Source organism: Channa argus, unplaced genomic scaffold (assembly GCF_033026475.1).
Source record: "Channa argus isolate prfri unplaced genomic scaffold, Channa argus male v1.0 Contig059, whole genome shotgun sequence".
Classification (NCBI taxonomy): domain Eukaryota; kingdom Metazoa; phylum Chordata; class Actinopteri; order Anabantiformes; family Channidae; genus Channa; species Channa argus.
This window is the reverse complement of record NW_027125278.1, coordinates 36153-57570: the sequence shown is the minus strand read 5'-3', so window position 1 is coordinate 57570 and position 21418 is coordinate 36153. Positions and strand designations below refer to the sequence as shown.

At 41.7% G+C, this 21418-nt stretch overlaps 8 non-coding genes across 8 annotated transcripts; all 8 read left to right on the top strand.

Annotated features, from left to right (window-relative positions):
* Positions 1 to 2322: 2322 nt before the first annotated feature.
* On the top strand, positions 2323 to 2405 carry trnal-cag (transfer RNA leucine (anticodon CAG)). The gene has a single exon. It is a non-coding gene; the product is annotated as a tRNA-Leu (tRNA).
* Positions 2406 to 2746: 341 nt separating this feature from the next.
* Positions 2747 to 2818, top strand: trnaq-uug (transfer RNA glutamine (anticodon UUG)). The gene has a single exon. It is a non-coding gene; the product is annotated as a tRNA-Gln (tRNA).
* A 1737-nt stretch (positions 2819 to 4555) lies between these two features.
* trnaq-cug (transfer RNA glutamine (anticodon CUG)) lies at positions 4556 to 4627 on the top strand. Its single transcript has one exon. It is a non-coding gene; the product is annotated as a tRNA-Gln (tRNA).
* A 1411-nt stretch (positions 4628 to 6038) lies between these two features.
* trnaq-uug (transfer RNA glutamine (anticodon UUG)) lies at positions 6039 to 6110 on the top strand. The gene has a single exon. It is a non-coding gene; the product is annotated as a tRNA-Gln (tRNA).
* An 11677-nt stretch (positions 6111 to 17787) lies between these two features.
* On the top strand, positions 17788 to 17870 carry trnal-cag (transfer RNA leucine (anticodon CAG)). Its single transcript has one exon. It is a non-coding gene; the product is annotated as a tRNA-Leu (tRNA).
* Positions 17871 to 18211: 341 nt separating this feature from the next.
* trnaq-uug (transfer RNA glutamine (anticodon UUG)) lies at positions 18212 to 18283 on the top strand. Its single transcript has one exon. It is a non-coding gene; the product is annotated as a tRNA-Gln (tRNA).
* A 1146-nt stretch (positions 18284 to 19429) lies between these two features.
* On the top strand, positions 19430 to 19512 carry trnal-cag (transfer RNA leucine (anticodon CAG)). The gene has a single exon. It is a non-coding gene; the product is annotated as a tRNA-Leu (tRNA).
* A 341-nt stretch (positions 19513 to 19853) lies between these two features.
* Positions 19854 to 19925, top strand: trnaq-uug (transfer RNA glutamine (anticodon UUG)). Its single transcript has one exon. It is a non-coding gene; the product is annotated as a tRNA-Gln (tRNA).
* Positions 19926 to 21418: the final 1493 nt, after the last annotated feature.

The window sequence follows — 21418 nt, the reverse complement described above, 5'->3', positions numbered from 1 at the left end:
ATAGGAATAATTTGTATGAAGACTTTCAGTCAGGATTTAGAGTTCATCATAGTACAGAAACAGCACTGGTAAAAGTCACCAACGATCTTCTCATGGCCTCAGATACTGGACTCATCTCTATACTTGTTCTGTTAGATCTTAGTGCTGCATTTGATACCATTGATCATAACATTTTATTACAGAGACTGGAACATGAAATTGGAATTACAGGAACTGCACTAGGTTGGTTTAAATCTTATCTATCTGATAGATTTCAATTTGTTCATGTTAATGATGAATCCTCCATGCACACAAAGGTTAGCTATGGAGTTCCACAAGGCTCTGTGTTAGGACCAATACTTTTTACTTTATATGTGTCTCCTTTAGGCAACATTATTAGAAAACACTCCATAAATTTCCACTGTTATGCTGATGATACCCAGCTATATTTATCTATGGAACCAGATGAAAATAATCAGGTAATAAAGCTTCAAGCATGCCTACAAGACATAAAGGCCTGGATGTCCCACAATTTTTTACTTTTAAACTCAGACAAAACTGAAGTCATAGTATTTGGGCCCAAAAATCTCAGAGATATGATGTCCAACCATATTGTTACACTAGATGGCATAAGTCTGGCCTCCAGTACTACTGCAAGGAACCTTGGAGTTATGTTTGATCAGGATCTGTCCTTTAACTCACATATAAAACAAATCTCTAGAACAGCCTTCTTCCACCTACGGAACATTGCCAAAATTAGGAGCATCCTGTTTCAAAGTGATGCCGAAAAACTGGTCCATGCATTTGTTACCTCTAGGTTGGACTACTGTAATTCCCTACTTTCAGGATGCCCCAGTAACTCCCTAAAGAGCCTGCAATTAATCCAAAATGCTGCAGCAAGAGTGCTGACTGGAACTAGCAAGAGAGATCATATTTCACCTTCACTAGCTTCTCTCCATTGGCTTCCAATTAAATGTAGAATAGAATTTAAAACCCTGCTTCTTACATATAAAGCTCTGAATGGTCAGGCTCCATCATATATAGAAGACCTCATAGCACCACATCATCCCAGTAGACCACTTCGCTCTCAGAATGCAGGCCTACTTGTGGTTCCCAGAGTTTCCAAAAGTAGAATGGGAGGTAGAGCCTTTAGCTATCAAGCTCCTCTCTTGTGGAACCAGCTCCCAGTTCACATTGGGGAAACAGACACCCTCTCTACGTTTAAGTCTAGGCTTAAAACCTTCCTTTTTAATAAAGCATATAGTTAGTTATAGTTATGCTGCCATAGGCTTAGACTGCTGGGGGACCCACCCCCCAATGCACTGAGCTCCTTTCCTCCTCTTGACCTCTCTCCTCTCCTCTTATCCCGCAATTGTCACCACTGTATGTCATTAACTCTGTGTGTTCTCTCCCGTAGTTGTCTTTGTCCTCCTCTGTCCCCTTCTCTCTGTCCCTTTCTGCAGGTGTCCCCCGACTTTGAAGCTGTGTGTCTTCCAGCGTGAAGCTACTGGTCCTACCAATCTGCCCGATGTTTTGTTAATGCTTTTTGTTGCTCTGTTCTTTTCTCTCTCCCCTTTCCACTCACCCCAACCGGTCGAGGCAGATGGCCGTCCACCCTGAGCCTGGTTCTGCTGGAGGTTTCTTCCGTTAAAGGGAGTTTTTCCTCTCCACTGTTGCCTATGGCTTGCTCCAGGGGGAATTGTTGGGTTCTCTTTATATATCTTTATAATCTTGACTTTATTCTGTAAAGTGCCCTGAGATGACTTTGTTGTGAATTGGCGCTATATAAATAAAGTTGAATTGAATTGAATTGAATTGAATTGAAATCACGGTGGGACCTGTTATAGTGTAGAACGAATAAAACCAGCTTGTCCTTTGAGCTGTGTTGCTGGTCTCAGGATTTAATGTGCAATAAATGCAGGCAACTTTGGCAACAGTTCTTTCTGTTGTGCTCCATTCAATGACTCTAGTACTCTATCAAATGACGGGGTTCAATTAATGTAATGCAATAATTGGATACTGGTTACTCTAAGAACTCTTTTTCTGGAGTTTGCTGAAAAAATGAATGCATACGTTAAAGCTCCATGAATTGATGTCTTCCCAGCAAAGGGCAGAAGAACACCAATACCAGCTGATAGATGTGTAGTGGCTTAATCAACAAGCTCTTTTTTGCCTGACACATCCCATACTTCACGCATCAATCACTGATGGCCAGGGTAGCAATGAACTGATAAAGAGATAGGCTGATGACGAGTTTGCACATTTGATTCACAATAATTACGCATAATCTAAACGCTGTCTTTTCGGATTTCTTTGGAGTACCAAACAACCCCCCCTTCTGTTGTCAGGATGGCCGAGAGGTCTAAGGCGCTGCGTTCAGATCGCAGTCTCTCCTGGAGGCGTGGGTTAGAATCCCACTTCTGACAAATGTTGGATTTTAGGGACAACAGCTGACACTTGGAAAACACATTCTCCCACATTAGTCAAAGGTGGGGAACCACCTATTCTCCAATGCTGCTTACCTGGATGAATTCATAGACTTTGATGTTATACAAGTTACAGTTCATCTGGATAGATGCAATGAATATCACACACAGAGATAAGAGTGACACAGTGCTTAGATGTACCCAAACTTCCTTGTATTGACAATTTTATAGTTTGCTACATGATCACCCAATCTCCAAGTTGTCAACATGCACACAATACTGAAATGAATCAAATCGTCTGGAAGAAACTGCTCAACAAAAGTAGCCTAACAATGTGAAATGGTTCCATGGTGTAATGGTGAGCACTCTGGACTTTGAATCCAGTGATCCGAGATCAAATCTCGGTGGAACCTACCGCTGGCTAGTTGTAGGTTTTTTTGCCCCAATGAGTGACTCAGTTACTCCACCAACTGGGAGACACACAGTGGCATTGTCAACGAGCTCATCTTGTTCCAGAGACATAGAGTACTTTGTGCAATCAACACTCATGGCAAGTGTTTAAAGAACTAATACAGGGAGAGAGATGAGGCAAAGGTTGCACAATGGTTTACGATAGACACACTCTTAAGTAAATATCCTTGCGGATCTCATTCAGATAATGCTAAAAACACATTTTGGGCATGAAGTGCGATCCCAGACACAATCCCAAATTCCTAATTTATAACCCTACCCCTCGTTTTCAAGTGCTTCCCTATTTTTGTGTTTCACCCCAAACAGAGTCATAAGGGCTAGTAGTTGAAATATCTCCCTGTGAAATGCAATAAGCCTTGAAACCCCTGTCAAGCATCAGAGTGTTCAGGACTGCTCAGTAAAACCACAGACTGTTACAACTGTTGTCTGTGTAACACTGTTCACATTTCCAGTGCGCATATTCTTCATTTGGCAGCATCTGGAGATTCCCTGGTGTATAGGTAAGCACTCTGGACTGTGAATCCAGCAATCTGAGTTCAAATTACGGTGGGACCTGTTATAGTGTAGGACGAATAAAACCAGCTCGTCCTTTGAGCTGTGTTGCTGGTCTCAGGATTTAATGTGCAATAAATGCAGGCAACTTTGGCAACAGTTCTTTCTGTTGTGCTCCATTCAATGACTCTAGTACTCTATCAAATTAAGGGGTTCAATTAATGTAATGCGATAATTGGATACTGGTTACTCTAAGAACTCTTTTTCTGGAGTTTGCTGAAAAAATGAATGCATATGTTAAAGCTCCATGAATTGATGTCTTCCCAGCAAAGGGCAAAAGAACACCAATACCAGCTGATAGATGTGTAGTGGCTTAATCAACAAGCTCTTTTTTGCCTGAGACATCCCATACTTCACGCATCAATCACTGATGGCCAGGGTAGCAATGAACTGATAAAGAGATAGGCTGATGACGAGTTTGCACATTTGATTCACAATAATTACGCATAATCTAAACGCTGTCTTTTCGGATTTCTTTGGAGTACCAAACAACCCCCCCTTCTGTTGTCAGGATGGCCGAGCGGTCTAAGGCGCTGCGTTCAGGTAGCAGTCTCTCCTGGAGGCGTGGGTTGGAATCCCACTTCTGACAAATGTTGTTTTTTAAGGACAACAGCTGACACTTGGAAAACACATTGGATCCATTCTCCCACATTCGTCAGAGGTAGGGAACCACCTATTCTCCAAGACTGCTTACCTGGATAAGGTGTGTTCAATAAGACAGAAAGTGCAGGAGCAATGGGTAAAGCACGGATAGCTGACAAGCAAGCAGGGCTGTGTAGCTCAAGGAGCATGGCTTTGGCACTCCACTAGTTACATATCAAAGGTAGTCTTTCATCTATGCCCTATAATCACTAATGAGAGTCCATTTGAGACTGACTCTATTGGCCAAATCCATAGATTTTGATGTTATACAAGTTACATTGCATCTGGATAGATGCAATGAACATCACACACTGAGATAAAAGTGACACAGTGCTTAGATGTACCCAAACCGCCTCGTATTGACATTTTTTTAGTTTGCTACATGATCAGCCAAATCTCCAAGTTGTCAAGTTGGAGACAATAATGAAATGAATCAAATTGTGTGGAAGAACTTGTTCAACAACATTAAGCTAGCAATGTGGAAAGGTTCCATGGTGTAATGGTGAGCACTCTGGACTCTGAATCCAGCGATCCGAGTTCAAATCTCGGTGGGACCTACTGTTGGCAGGTTGTAGCTTTCCTCGATCCAATGAATGACTCGGTTACTCCACCAACTGGGAGACTCACAGTGGCATTGTCATGGAGCTCATCTTGTTCCAGAAACAGAATACTATGTGCACTAAACACTCATGACAATTCCAAAAAAACTGATACCGGCACAGAAATGACGCCAAGCCTGCACGATGGTTTAAAATAATAATCCTTGCTGATCTCTGTCACATAATGCTAAAAAGACATTTTGGGCATGAAGTGCGATCCCACACACAATCCCCAATTCCTCTTTTATAACCCTACCCTAGTTTTCAAGTGCTTCCTTATTTTTGTCATAAGGGTTAGTATTTGAAATATATTAAAAATAGTGTCTGTGTAACACTGTTCACTTTTCCAGTGCACACTTGCTTCATTTGGCAGCATCTGGAGATTCCCTGGTGTATAGGTAAGCACTCTGGACTATGAATCCAGCAATCTGAGTTCAAATCACGATGGGACCTGTTATACTGTAGAATAAATAAAACCAGCTGGACCTTTAAGATGGCTTGCTGTTCTCAGGTTTTAATGTGCAATAAATGCAGGCAACTTTGGCAACAGTTCTTTCTCTTATGCTCCATTCAATGACTTTAGTACTCTACCAAATGACGTGGTTCAATTAATATAATGCAATATTTGGATACTGGTTACCTTTTCTGGAGTTTGCTGAAAAACTGAATGTATATGTTAAAGCTCTATGAATTGATGTCTTGCCAGTAAAGGGCAGAAGAACACCAATACCAGCTGACAGGTGTGTAGTGTCTTAATCAACAAGCTCTTTTTTGCCTGAGACATACCATACTTCACGCATCCATCACTGATGGCCAGGGTAGCAAAAAACCGATAAAGAGATAGGCTGATGACGAGTTTGCACATTTGATTCACAATAATTACGCATAATCTAAACGCTGTCTTTTCGGATTTCTTTGGAGTACCAAACAACCCCCCCTTCTGTTGTCAGGAAGGCCGAGCGGTCTAAGGCGCTGCGTTCAGGTTGCAGTCTCTCCTGGAGGCGTGAGTTCGAATCCCACTTCTGACAAACGTTGGATTTTAGGGACAACAGCTGACACTTGCAAAACACATTCTCCCACTTTAGTCAAAGGTGGGGAGCCACCTATTCTCCAATGCTGCTTACCTCGATGAATTCATAGACTTTGATGTTATACAAGTTACAGTTCATCTGGATAGATGCAATGAACATCACACACAGAGATAAGAGTGACACAGTGCTTAGATGTATCCAAACTTCCTTGTATTGACAATTTTATAGTTTGCTACATGATCACCCAATCTCCCAGTTGTCAATATGCACACAATAATGAAATGAATCAAATCGTCTGAAAGAAACTGCTCAACAAAAGTAGCCTAACAATGTGAAATGGTTCCATGGTGTAATGGTGAGCACTCTGGACATTGAATCCAGTGATCCGAGTTCAAATCTCGGTGGAACCTACCGCTGGCTAGTTGTAGGTTTTTTTGCCCCAATGAGTGACTCAGTTACTCCACCAACTGGGAGACACACAGTGGTATTGTCAACGAGCTCATCTTGTTCCAGAGACATAGAGTACTTTGTGCAATCAACACTCATGGCAAGTGTTTAAAGAACTAATACAGGGAGAGAGATGAGGCAAAGGTTGCACAATGGTTTACGATAGACACACTCTTAAGTAAATATCCTTGCGGATCTCATTCAGATAATGCTAAAAACACATTTTGGGCATGAAGTGCGATCCCAGACACAATCCCAAATTCCTAATTTATAACCCTTCCCACTCGTTTTCAAGTGCTTCCCTATTTTTGTGTTTCACCCCAAACAGAGTCATAAGGGCTAGTAGTTGAAATATCTCCCTGTGAAATGCAATAAGCCTTGAAACCCCAGTCAAGCATCAGAGTGTTCAGGACTGCTCAGTAAAACCACAGACTGTTACAACTGTTGTCTGTGTAACACTGTTCACATTTCCAGTGCGCATATTCTTCATTTGGCAGCATCTGGAGATTCCCTGGTGTATAGGTAAGCACTCTGGACTGTGAATCCAGCGATCTGAGTTCAAATTACGGTGGGACCTGTTATAGTGTAGGACGAATAAAACCAGCTCGTCCTTTGAGCTGTGTTGCTGGTCTCAGGATTTAATGTGCAATAAATGCAGGCAACTTTGGCAACAGTTCTTTCTGTTGTGCTCCATTCAATGACTCTAGTACTCTACCAAATGACGTGGTTCAATTAATGTAATGCAATAATTGGATACTGGTTACTCTAAGAACTCTTTTTCTGGAGTTTGCTGAAAAAATGAATGCATATGTTAAAGCTCTATGAATTGATGTCTTCCCAGCAAAGGGCAGAAAAACACCAATACCAGCTGACAGATGTGTAGTGGCTTAATCAACAAGCTCTTTTTTGCCTGAGACATCCCATACTTCACGCATCAATCACTGATGGCAAGGGTAGCAATGAACTGATAAAGAGATAGGCTGATGACGAGTTTGCACATTTCATCCATCAAGAGCGGAAGGAGAAGAATGGAAACGGAGAAAAGTGGCGTCTATGGGGAAAGCGCGTTGAGAGGGAATGAGCTGGAGCTGGCGGAGGAGACGAGGAAGTCGCTGAATAAGGGTGTCAAGCAGATTGAGAAAAGAATGGAGATTGCAAAGGAGCGGCCTGGACGGAGAATGGAGAATGACTGTTTGGCGGCAGATGAGAGACAACAGGGAGAACGGGTAAGCACGCGTTCGGAGCCGGGTGGAGCGACAGAGACACGGAAAGAAATGCGGTATGATAGGGACTTGACTGTATTGGCTGAGGTGGTGGGAGAAGAGAAAGTTAAGACAATGGAACTGCTGAGAGCAATGCGTGATGTGTGTGGAGGCATCGTTGCATTGCGGGAGACGGGGCCGAATAAATATGAGGTGACGGTCAAGAGCGAAGCTGGAAAGAAAAGACTCTTAGATGGATTTAAAGTGGGTAGAGCAGTGGTGATGGTAAAAACTTTAGTTATCGATGAATTGGTGGTGTCATTTTTGAATTTGCCTGCCTATATTGCGGATGAGGACATTTTAGAAAAACTGGATGTGTGGGGAGTGAGAGCAATCTCTCCTATTAAAAGACGGTTGTGGCCTGGGACTGACGTGGCGGACGGAACAAGATATGTAAAAGTTAAATTTAATGAAACTGTGCAGTCATTACCATATTCCTCAAAATTTATGACGGCCACAGGGCCAGAATACTTCAGAGTTATTCATAATAATCAGGTTAAGGTGTGTAGGATGTGTTTACAGCCTGGGCATATAGTTAGAGATTGCCCAGATTTCACATGCTTTCACATGCAATGCAATAAACAGGGTCATTATGCACGTGAGTGTGATGCCTGGGCGCACAGGTGTGTTGCGTGCCATGCCCCAGCGGAGCAATGTAATTGCCATAATGCAGGTGAAGGGGAAGGGGTGGTAAACCGGGACTCCATCTCTGATGATGAGAGGAGTAATGTCAGGCCTGCACAGGAGCCAGCCCTGGGTAGCGAGACAGAGAGTGAGAATGAGCTTGGAGATGAGGTGGTGTCACAGAGTGCTGACTTGTTGGTGCAAGAGGGCATAAGAAATGAGGGTGTCGATGAGCTAGGATCCAGTATGGATCATGTGCTGGCGGACTGGAGCGGGGATGCGGCGAGTCGCCCTGAAGGGGGCTGGCTAGGCTCACCCCGGCCTGAGCCGAATGAGCCTCACTCTCGAAATGAAATAGAGTCCACCACTCGAATACCCACTTCTGATGTAGCCCTGCTGGCTCCCCAGGCTACTAGCGTGGACTCAGATTTAGAGATGGATGTCCAATGGGTAAAACAGGTCAGGAAGAGGGCACAGCAGGGTAAGCCAAGTGGAACTGAGGGAGGGTATAGAAATAAAGGTAAGAAATATGCCAAAAAATGACAGGGCCGATTTTAGTTTTTTTTCTGGGAATGCTGCTTCTCTCTCAAAATTTGAATGGTCTTAAAAACATTGAGAGAATTGAACAGCTTTGCGGGAAAATGCTGTGTGACATCCTGTGCGTCCAGGAATGCAGGTGGACCTCTGAGATAATAAAAAGCATAAAGTGCTTTTGGAGAGGGGATCTGTTTTATTCTCTCTCCCCAGACAAAACTGCAGGGGTAGCAATCTTTGTAAAACCTGGATTGTTTGAGAGTGTCGTGCAAATTGCTAAGGATGATCAGGGAAGGCTACTGGTGATTGATGTAATTGAACAGAGTCAGAGATATAGAATTGTGAATTTATATGGGCCAAATAGTGAAGGAGAGAGGAGGGTTTTTTTCAGGCGCTGTAAAAGATGGACAGATGATCGCTCGGTGGTGATAGGGGACTGGAATGTGACACTGGCTAGGATAGATGTGGGTGTCAACAATAAATTTAAGAATGACACTAGTAGGTCGGCTGTGTTTGAATGGATGGAAGAGTGTGACTTGATGGATGCATGGAGAGTACTGAACCCCGGTACCCGTGCGTATTCGCGCAGGCAAGTGGTGTTGGGCAGGCTGAAACAATCTAGAATAGATTTGTGCTTGCTAGCGTCAGGTTTGGTTACGGTTTTAAATAACTGTAAATATGAGTTTTGCACTTGGAGTGATCATGCCTCTCTGAGAGTGGCTCTAGGGGAGGGCAGGGTGCAGAGGAATGGGGGCTTGTGGTGCTTTAATTCAAGCCTCTTAGAGGATGGATTTTTTAGAGCAAAAATGGAGTCTTTTCTCTCTGCTCTATGTGATCAAAGTGAGTTTGTGGTTGACATCATTGAGTGGTGGGAGCGCACTAAGTTAAAAATCAAGAAGCGCTGCATCGCATTGAGCAGAGAGAAAAGACAAAGAGAGAAAAGAGAGGAGGATGAGCTGAGGGACCGCCTGAAAAAGGAGCTTGAGTTGGTTGAGGCTGGGTGTGGACATCCGTTGGAGACGTATCTTGTGCTGAGGGAGCAGTTGAGACAGCTGGATGAGAGAAAATGCAGGGGTGCAATGATCCGCAGCAAAGCGCAGCATATGTTGAAAGGTGAGCGCTGTACTGCATTTTTTCTGGGTTTGGAAAAGAGGAAACAGACCAAAACATATATTTCTGAAATAAAGGACTCGGAGGGTAACACACATACTGATTCAGTGGATATTTTACAAACCGTGCAAGATTTCTATTCCAATTTATTTAGTAGGCAAAAGATATCACAGATAAAGTTAAATCAAGTACTTGGGAAAATTAGCTGCTCCCTCAGTCACGAGGATGCGGCTTTGTGTGATGAAAACATCCAGTTGGAAGAAGTGAAAGAGGCAATCTTAGCCCTGAATACATCAAGGAGCCCAGGTTCGGACGGTCTCTCAGCTGAATTCTATCAGCATTTCAGTCACCTGCTGGCCCCTGTCCTCTGCAGACTTTTTTTGGCCATACAGGAGGAGGGCAGGTGCGCAGAGTCCTTCCTGAGGGGAGTGATCACTCTAGTGTATAAAAACAAAGGGGAAAAATCTGACCTAGCAAACTATAGACCAATTAGCCTGCTCAACACTGACTATAAGATCCTGACTAAGGTACTGGGTTTTAGGCTCAAAGGAGTGATCGGCTCGATAATTGGGCCTACCCAGACTTACAGTATTCCTGGGAGGGATATTGCTGACTGCATCCTGTCAACAAAGTTGTCTTTTGAAAACCTAATGATGACAGGGGGCATATACCTCAGTGTTGATTTGGAGAAGGCATTTGACAGGGTCAGTCATGAGTTTCTCTTTGGATGTCTGGGGGTTTTTGGGTTCGGCCCAATTTTTCGAGAATGGGTGAAGTTGTTGTACAGCCGGGCTACTAGTGTCGTGAAATGTAACGGCCTCTTAACAGATCCTTTCCCCCTAGAGAGATCAGTGAGGCAGGGATGTCCGCTGTCTGCTATGCTATATGCAATTGTAGCAGAGCCTCTTGCACAATCCATTATAACCGATCTGCTTATCAAGGGGATAACATCTCCCAAAGGTAATGAGTTTAAAATAGCTCAGTATGCGGATGATATAAGCATTATGGTTAAGGATGGTTAGAGTTTACAACAGGTGCTAAAGCACCTTGAAGCATATGAGCAGGCGGCGGGAGCCCGAGTTAATAGGGAGAAATCCAGCCTTATTTGTGGGCCCGGGTCTGCTCTAGGGGATGTGGGTCTGAATTTTAAAAGGGGTGAGACTGAGGTCAAGCTACTTGGGATATATATTTGTCCTCAGCCGCTGGTCAGCGTCCGCAAAACCTGGGAGGAGAGGCTCGCGTGGTGTAGGTCCAGGCTTGGGCTGTGGAAGATGAGAGGTCTTGGGCTGAAGGGAAGAGTGGTCATTATAAACTCCATAATAGTGCCGGGGCTGGTCTATGCCATGCAGGTCTGTCACCTGCCGGGCGATGTACTGTCCGGGCTGTGCAGCGCTATCAGCGGTTTCTTGTGGAAAGGCAAGGCCTTCACTATTGCTCACAAGACACTAGTTGGGCCATACGCAAAAGGGGGTTTGAATCTCTGTGATTTGAAAACCAAATTAGTATCTTTAAGACTGAAACTTTTTAAAAAATGGCTATATGATAAGACAGATTATATTTGGAAGGACTACTTGGACGCAGAGATAAGGAGGAGGGGTGCGTGTGGGGAGTATAATTTATGCAGCAGTGCGCTGGCACGGCCTGTGGCAGATGCGGACCCACTTTTCCAGGAGGCCGCTGAGGCGTGGGTTCAGGTCTTGCCACATCTAGAGTGCAAATTGATTTCGAAAGCAGATGTACTTAAGCAACCAATCTTTGGTAACCCGCGTTTCGGTGGCCGGGAGAGATTCCTGGTTAGCCGGGGTGCCTTAAATGGGGTGTTTCACCAAATTGGGGATGTTCTGGACCAGACAGGGGCCTTAAACCCTCTGGAAGTCCTTAAAAAAGTAAGAAGGACAGGTGTGAACATCAGATGGGCCAAGGTGTTACATTTCTGTACAGATATCTGTCGGAGAATGCCACTGGAATGGAGGGAGAAGTTGCAGGAAGCAGATGGTGAGCTGGTGGGGGATGGCAGAATTGATTTTTCACTCTCCTGTGATCTCAAAAATAGGGATTTCAAAGATTTACAGTCAAAATTTTGGTACAAGGTTCTAATTGACAAAATATTCAAACAGCCCACAGCAAACTCCTCATGGTCTCATGTGTTCCCCACCCGACCCACTTCTACAATCTGGACTAATATGCATGATAAATGGCTCCCCCCCTGCGATAGCCAATTCAAATTTCAGACTGCGTCACAGGAGAGTGCTTGTCTCTGTTGTCCTACACCAGATCAGTAAGCACACATATGTGAGAACATGTGCGGTCTGCGGGATGGAGGATGAGGATTTTAATCACTTGTTGTTGTGCTGAGCGGTCACACAAAAATTCAGGAATTGGGTAAAAAGTTTATTAAGAAATAAGTGTAAGGTGACTGGTTTGGAAGGTGAGGCATGGGATTGGGTGTGGTGTTTTGGGTTAGAGAAGGGACATACAAAAATAAATGTGGGGTTAGTGAATTTCTTGTTGAGTGTAGCTCGTCATGTTGTGTATATAGCCAGGAATTATGCATTGTATGAAGGGAAAAAGATGAAGAGGGTGTTGATTTTTCAAAATATGGTGTCACATTATTTGAGTATTCTGTTTTCGGTTGATAATGAGGGGTTTCTCATTAAATGGGGGGTAAAAAATGATTTATGTGTGTTAGATGGGGAGGGTAGATTGCACTTTGATTTTGGGTGAATTTTATTGACCTATTATTGTATGTGTATTTGTATGTATGTATGTGTGTGTATATATATATGTGTTTATGTATGTATATATATATGTATGTATATATATATGTATATGTATATGTGTGTGTATGTATATGTATATGTATATATATATATATATATATATGGGTATGTGTATGTGTATATGAATGTATATGTGTATAATGTATGTGTGTGTGTGTTTGTATATATGTTTGTATGTATAATATGTATATATATAGGTATGGATATATATAGAGAGGTATATGTGTGTAAAAGTATGGGTATTTATATATATGTGTATGTATATGTATATATATATATATGTATATATATATATATATATATATATATATATATATATGTGTGTGTGTGTGTGTGTGTGTGTGTATATATGTATATATGTATATGTATATATATGTATATGTATATATGTGTATATATATGTGTGTGTGTGTGTGTATATGTATGTGTGTGTATATATATATGTGTGTATATATATGTATAGATATATAGATATATATGGGTATATATAGATATATATAGATAGATAGATATATGACATGTTTACAATGTGTGGTTATGGTTATCCCCCTATATTTATAAATATATGTATTTACATTAGAGAAATAGATCTTGATTTAAGTTGTTTAATTTAGTTGAAAGGACTATGGATGTAATGTTTTGTTTACTTATCTCTGTATATACCTAATTTCTTTTTGTAAAGTGTATTTTTGATAATAAAAAGATAAAAAAAAAAAAATGATGAGCACTCTGGACTTTGAATGCAGTGATCCGAGTTCAAATCTCGGTGGAACCTACCGCTGGCTAGTTGTAGGTTTTTTTGCCCCAATGAGTGACTCAGTTACTCCACCAACTGGGAGACACACAGTGGCATTGTCTACGAGCTCATCATGTTGCAGAGACATAGAGTACTTTGTGCAATCAACACTCATGGCAAGTGTTTAAAGAACTAATACAGGGAGAGAGATGAGGCAAAGGTTGCACAATGGTTTACGATAGACACACTCTTAAGTAAATATCCTTGCGGATCTCATTCAGATAATGCTAAAAACACATTTTGGGCATGAAGTGCGATCCCAGACACAATCCCAAATTCCTAATTTATAACCCTTCCCACTCGTTTTCAAGTGCTTCCCTATTTTTGTGTTTCACCCCAAACAGAGTCATAAGGGCTAGTAGTTGAAATATCTCCTTGTGAAATGCAATAAGCCTTGAAACCCCTGTCAAGCATCAGAGTGTTCAGGACTGCTCAGTAAAACCACAGACTGTTAAAACTGTTGTCTGTGTAACACTGTTCACATTTCCAGTGCACACATTCTTCATTTGGCAGCATCTGGAGATTCCCTGGTGTATAGGTAAGCACTCTGGACTGTGAATCCAGCGATCTGAGTTCAAATCAACAAGAGGAGTTAATCATAATAACCTAATAAAAGTTAAGACTACTCCTCTTACAGAACAAAACCCCAAAACTATTAAATGTGGATTATTAAATATCAGATCTCTCTCTTCTAAATCTCTGTTAGTAAATGACTTATTAAGTGATCATCAATTCGATTTATTTTGTCTCACTGAAACTTGGTTGCAGCAGGAAGAATATGTCAGTTTAAATGAGTCAACACCCCCAAGTCATATTAATTATCATGTTCCTAGAAGCACAGGCCGAGGTGGAGGAGTTGCAGCAATCTTCCATTCTAGCTCATCAATAAACCCTAGACCTAAACATAGTTATAACTCATTTGAAAGCCTTACTCTTAGCCTTTCACACCCAAACTGGAAAACTCAAAAACCACTATTATTTGTTATCGTGTACCGTCCTCCAGTCCCTTATTCAGAGTTTTTGATTGAATTTTCTGATTTTCTATCTGATTTAGTGCTTAGTACAGATAAAGTCATTATAGTGGGTGACTTTAACATTCATGTAGATGCTGACAGTAACTGCCTGAGCACTGCGTTTAATTCATTATTAGATTCAATTGGTTTTTCCCAAAATGTAAATAAACCCACTTACTGTTTTAGTCACACGTTAGACCTTGTCCTTACGTATGGAATTTCCTCACAACTCTCTTCTGTCTTACCATTTTTTAATAACATTTGAATTTACAATAACAGACTATATAGCAGTTATAAAACTGAAAAATTCCACTATAGCAGATGCTTAAGTGAAAAAGCTGTCAACAAATTTAAAGAAATTATTTCTTCATCATTTGCTTCACCATATGTTAATACAATGGAAAGTAGTCTCCTTAATGTTACTCCTGCACAAGTAGATTATCTTGTTGACAATTCTGCAGCCTCACTACGTACAATACTCGATAGTGTTGCCCCTCTAAAAAAGAAGGCAGTAAACCAGCAGAGGCGATCTCCATGGTATAGTTCACAAACACGCAACTTAAAACAGGAAACATGAAAGTTAGAAAGGAAGTGGCGTTCCAGAAAGTTAGAAGAATCTCATTTAGCCTGGAAAAATAGTTTAAAAATGTACAAAAAAGCTCTCAGTGATGCCAGAACAGCATATTATTCATCATTAATAGAAGAAAACAAGAACAACCCCCGGTTTCTGTTCAGCACTGTAGCCAGGCTGACTAAGAGCCATAGTTCTGTTGAGCCTAGTTTTCCCTTAACTTTGAGCAGCAATGACTTCATGACCTTCTTTATGAATAAAATTGTAGCTATTAGAGAACGAATTCACCAGATCCTCCCCCCAAAAATTACAGATAGATCTTCATGTACAGCAGTGCTAGAGTCATCGATAAGGCCCCAATCCCTGTTAGACTGCTTTTTACCCATAGATCTCTCTGAGCTAACTTCAATTATTAACTCATCTAAACCAACAACCTGTCTGCTAGACCCTATTCCAACTAAGCTGCTCAAGGAAGTTTTACCCTTAATAGATGCATTCATATTAGATATCATAAATCTATCTTTAGAAACAGGCTATGTACCACAGGCCTATAAGGTAGCTGTAATTAAACCATTACTTAAAAAACCCTGTCTTGACCCAGGTGTTTTAGCCAATTACAGACCAATATCTAATCTCCCCTTTATTTCTAAAATAATTGAAAAAGTAGTCGCAAAACAATTATGTGATCACCTTCATAGGAATAATTTGTATGAAGACTTTCAGTCAGGATTTAGAGTTCATCATAGTACAGAAACAGCACTGGTAAAAGTCACCAACGATCTTCTCATGGCCTCAGATACTGGACTCATCTCTATACTTGTTCTGTTAGATCTTAGTGCTGCATTTGATACCATTGATCATAACATTTTATTACAGAGACTGGAACATGAAATTGGAATTACAGGAACTGCACTAGGTTGGTTTAAATCTTATCTATCTGATAGATTTCAATTTTTTCATGTTAATGATGAATCCTCCATGCACACAAAGGTTAGCTATGGAGTTCCACAAGGCTCTGTGTTAGGACCAATACTTTTTACTTTATATATGTCTCCTTTAGGCAACATTATTAGAAAACACTCCATAAATTTCCACTGTTATGCTGATGATACCCAGCTATATTTATCTATGGAACCAGATGAAAATAATCAGTTAATAAAGCTTCAAGCATGCCTACAAGACATAAAGGCCTGGATGTCCCACAATTTTTTACTTTTAAACTCAGACAAAACTGAAGTCATAGTATTTGGGCCCAAAAATCTCAGAGATATGATGTCCAACCATATTGTTACACTAGATGGCATAAGTCTGGCCTCCAGTACTACTGCAAGGAACCTTGGAGTTATGTTTGATCAGGATCTGTCCTTTAACTCACATATAAAACAAATCTCTAGAACAGCCTTCTTCCACCTACAGAACATTGCCAAAATTAGGAGCATCCTGTTTCAAAGTGATGCCGAAAAACTGGTCCATGCATTTGTTACCTCTAGGTTGGACTACTGTAATTCCCTACTTTCAGGATGCCCCAGTAACTCCCTAAAGAGCCTGCAATTAATCCAAAATGCTGCAGCAAGAGTGCTGACTGGAACTAGCAAGAGGGATCATATTTCACCTTCACTAGCTTCTCTCCATTGGCTTCCAATTAAATGTAGAATAGAATTTAAAACCCTGCTTCTTACATATAAAGCTCTGAATGGTCAGGCTCCATCATATATAGAAGACCTCATAGCACCACATCATCCCAGTAGACCACTTCGCTCTCAGAATGCAGGCCTACTTGTGGTTCCCAGAATTTCCAAAAGTAGAATGGGAGGTAGAGCCTTTAGCTATCAAGCTCCTCTCTTGTGGAACCAGCTCCCAGTTCACATTGGGGAAACAGACACCCTCTCTACTTTTAAGTCTAGGCTTAAAACCTTCCTTTTTAATAAAGCATATAGTTAGTTATAGTTATGCTGCCATAGGCTTAGACTGCTGGGGGACCCACCCCCCAATGCACTGAGCTCCTTTCCTCCTCTTGACCTCTCTCCTCTCCTCTCATCCCGCAATTGTCACCACTGTATGTCATTAACTCTGTGTGTTCTCTCCCGTAGTTGTCTTTGTCCTCCTCTGTCCCCTTCTCTCTGTCCCTTTCTGCAGGTGTCCCCCGGCTTTGAAGCTGTGTGTCTTCCAGCGTGAAGCTACTGGTCCTACCAATCTGCCCGATGTTTTGTTAATGCTTTCCACTCACCCCAACCGGTCGAGGCAGATGGCCGTCCACCCTGAGCCTGGTTCTGCTGGAGGTTTCTTCCGTTAAAGGGAGTTTTTCCTCTCCACTGTTGCCTATGGCTTGCTCCAGGGGGAATTGTTGGGTTCTCTTTATATATCTTTATAATCTTGACTTTATTCTGTAAAGTGCCCTGAGATGACTTTGTTGTGAATTGGCGCTATATAAATAAAGTTGAATTGAATTGAATTGAATTGAATTGAAATCACGGTGGGACCTGTTATAGTGTAGAACGAATAAAACCAGCTTGTCCTTTGAGCTGTGTTGCTGGTCTCAGGATTTAATGTGCAATAAATGCAGGCAACTTTGGCAACAGTTCTTTCTGTTGTGCTCCATTCAATGACTCTAGTACTCTATCAAATGACGGGGTTCAATTAATGTAATGCAATAATTGGATACTGGTTACTCTAAGAACTCTTTTTCTGGAGTTTGCTGAAAAAATGAATGCATATGTTAAAGCTCCATGAATTGATGTCTTCCCAGCAAAGGGCAGAAGAACGACAATACCAGCTGACAGATGTGTAGTGGCTTAATCAACAAGCTCTTTTTTGCCTGAGACATCCCATACTTCACGCATCAATCACTGATGGCCAGGGTAGCAATGAACTGATAAAGAGAAAGGCTGATGACGAGTTTGCACATTTGATTCACAATTCTTTGGAGTACCAAACAACCCCCCCTTCTGTTGTCAGGATGGCCGGGCGGTCTAAGGCGCTGCGTTCAGGTCGCAGTCTCTCCTGGAGGCGTGGGTTCGAATCCCACTTCTGACAAATGTTTGATTTTAGGGACAACAGCTGACACTTGAAAAACACATTCTCCCACATTAGTCAAAGGTGGGGAACCACCTATTCTCCAATGCTGCTTACCTGGATGAATTCAGAGACTTTGATGTTATACAAGTTACAGTTCATCTGGATAGATGCAATGAACATCACACACAGAGGTAAGAGTGACACAGTGCTTAGATGTACCCAATCTTCCTTGTATTGACAATTTTATAGTTTGCTACATGATCACCCAATCTCCAAGTTGTCAATATGCACACAATAATGAAATGAATCAAATCGTCTGGAAGAAACTGTTCAACAAAAGTAGCCTAACAATGTGAAATGGTTCCATGGTGTAATGGTGAGCACTCTGGACTTTGAATCCAGTGATCCGAGTTCAAATCTCGGTGGAACCTACCGCTGGCTAGTTGTAGGTTTTTTTGCCCCAATGAGTGCAATGAATGCACTCAATGAGTGACTCAGTTACTCCACCAACTGGGAGACACACAGTGGCATTGTCAACGAGCTCATCTTGTTCCAGAGACATAGAGTACTTTGTGCAATCAACACTCATGGCAAGTGTTTAAAGAACTAATACAGGGAGAGAGATGAGGCAAAGGTTGCACAATGGTTTACGATAGACACACTCTTAAGTAAATATCCTTGCGATTCTCATTCAGATAATGCTAAAAACACATTTTGGGCATGAAGTGCGATCCCAGACACAATCCCAAATTCCTAATTTATAACCCTACCCCTCGTTTTCAAGTGCTTCCCTATTTTTGTGTTTCACCCCAAACAGAGTCATAAGGTCTAGTAGTTGAAATATCTCCCTGTGAAATGCAATAAGCCTTGAAACCCCTGTCAAGCATCAGAGTGTTCAGGACTGCTCAGTAAAACCACAGACTGTTAAAACTGTTGTCTGTGTAACAATGTTCACATTTGCAGTGCACACATTCTTCATTTGGCAGAATCTGGAGATTCCCTGGTGTATAGGTAAGCACTCTGGACTGTGAATCCAGCGATCTGAGTTCAAATTACGGTGGGACCTGTTATAGTGTAGAACGAATAAAACCAGCCTGTCCTTTGAGCTGTGTTGCTGGTCTCAGGATTTAATGTGCAATAAATGCAGGCAACTTTGGCAACAGTTCTTTCTGTTGTGCTCCATTCAATGACTCTAGTACTCTATCAAATTACGGGGGTCAATTAATGTAATGCAATAATTGGATACTGGTTACTCTAAGAACTCTTTTTCTGGAGTTTGCTGAAAAAATGAATGCATATGTTAAAGCTCCATGAATTGATGTCTTCCCAGCAAAGGGCAGAAGAACACCAATACCAGCTGACAGATGTGTAGTGGCTTAATCAACAAGCTCTTTTTTGCCTGAGACATCCCATACTTCACGCATCAATCACTGATGGCCAGGGTAGCAATGAACTGATAAAGAGATAGGCTGATGACGAGTTTGCACATTTGATTCACAATAATTACGCATAATCTAAACGCTGTCTTTTCGGATTTCTTTGGAGTACCAAACAACCACCCCCCCCCCCCTTCTGTTGTCAGGATGGCCGAGCGGTCTAAGGCGCTGCGTTCAGGTCGCAGTCTCTCCTGGAGGCGTGGGTTCGAATCCCACTTCTGACAAATGTTGGATTTTAGGGACAACAGCTGACACTTGGAAAACACATTCTCCCACTTTAGTCAAAGGTGGGGAACCACCTATTCTCCAATGCTGCTTACCTGGATGAATTCATAGACTTTGATGTTATACAAGTTACAGTTCATCTGGATAGATGCAATGAACATCACACACAGAGATAAGAGTGACACAGTGCTTAGATGTACCCAAACTTCCTTGTATTGACAATTTTATAGTTTGCTACATGATCACCCAATCTCCAAGTTGTCAATATGCACACAAAAATGAAATGAATCAAATCGTCTGGAAGAAACTGTTCAACAAAAATAGCCTAACAATGTGAAATGGTTCCACGGTGTAATGGTGAGCACGCTGGACTTTGAATCCAGTGATCCGAGTTCAAATCTCGGTGGAACCTACCGCTGGCTAGTTGTAGGTTTTTTTGCCCCAATGAGTGACTCAGTTACTCCACCAACTGGGAGACACACAGTGGCATTGTCAACGAGCTCATCTTGTTCCAGAGACATAGAGTACTTTGTGCAATCAACACTCATGGCAAGTGTTTAAAGAACTAATACAGGGAGAGAGATGATGCAAAGGTTGCACAATGGTTTCCGATAGACACACTTTTAAGTAAATATCCTTGCGGATCTCATTCAGATAATGCTAAAAACACATTTTGGGCATGAAGTGCGATCCCAGACACAATCCCAAATTCCTAATTTATAACCTTACCCCTCGTTTTCAAGTGCTTCCTTATTTTTGTGTTTCACCCCAAACAGAGTCATAAGGTCTAGTAGTTGAAATATCTCCCTGTGAAATGCAATAAGCCTTGAAACCCCTGTCAAGCATCAGAGTTTTCAGGACTGCTCAGTAAAACGACAGACTGTTAAAACTGTTGTCTGTGTAACACTGTTGACATTTCCAGTGCACACATTCTTCATTTGGCAGCATCTGGAGATTCCCTGGTGTATAGGTAAGCACTCTGGACTGTGAATCCAGCGATCTGAGTTCAAATCACGGTGGGACCTGTTATAGTGTAGAACGAATAAAACCAGCCTGTTCTTTGAGCTGTGTTGCTGGTCTCAGGATTTAATGTGCAATAAATGCAGGCAACTTTGGCAACAGTTCTTTCTGTTGTGTGTGTACCAAATGACGTGGTTCAATTAATGTAATGCAATAATTGGATACTGGTTACTCTAAGAACTCTTTTTCTGGAGTTTGCTGAAAAAATGAATGCATATGTTAAATCTCCATGAATTGATGTCTTCCCAGCAAAGGGCAGAAGAACACCAATACCAGCTGACAGATGTGTAGTGGCTTAATCAACAAGCTCTTTTTTGCCTGAGACATCCCATACTTCACGCATCAATCACTGATGGCCAGGGTAGCATGAACTGATAAAGAGATAGGCTGATGACGAGTTTGCACATTTGATTCACAATAATTACGCATAATCTAAACGCTGTCTTTTCGGATTTCTTTGGAGTACCAAACAACCCCCCCCTTCTGTTGTCAGGATGGCCGAGCTGTCTAAGGCGCTGCGTTCAGGTCGAAGTCTCTCCTGGAGGCGTGGGTTCGAATCCCACTTCTGACAAATGTTGGATTTTAGGGACAACAGCTGACACTTGGAAAACACATTCTCCCACATTAGTCAAAGGTGGGGAACCACCTATTCTCCAATGCTGCTTACCTGGATGAATTCATAGACTTTGATGTTATACAAGTTACAGTTCATCTGGATAGATGCAATGAACATCACACACAGAGATAAGAGTGACACAGTGCTTAGATGTACCCAAACTTCCTTGTATTGACAATTTTATAGTTTGCTACATGATCATCCAATCTCCAAGTTGTCAATATGCACACAATAATGAAATGAATCAAATTGTCTGGAAGAAACTGTTC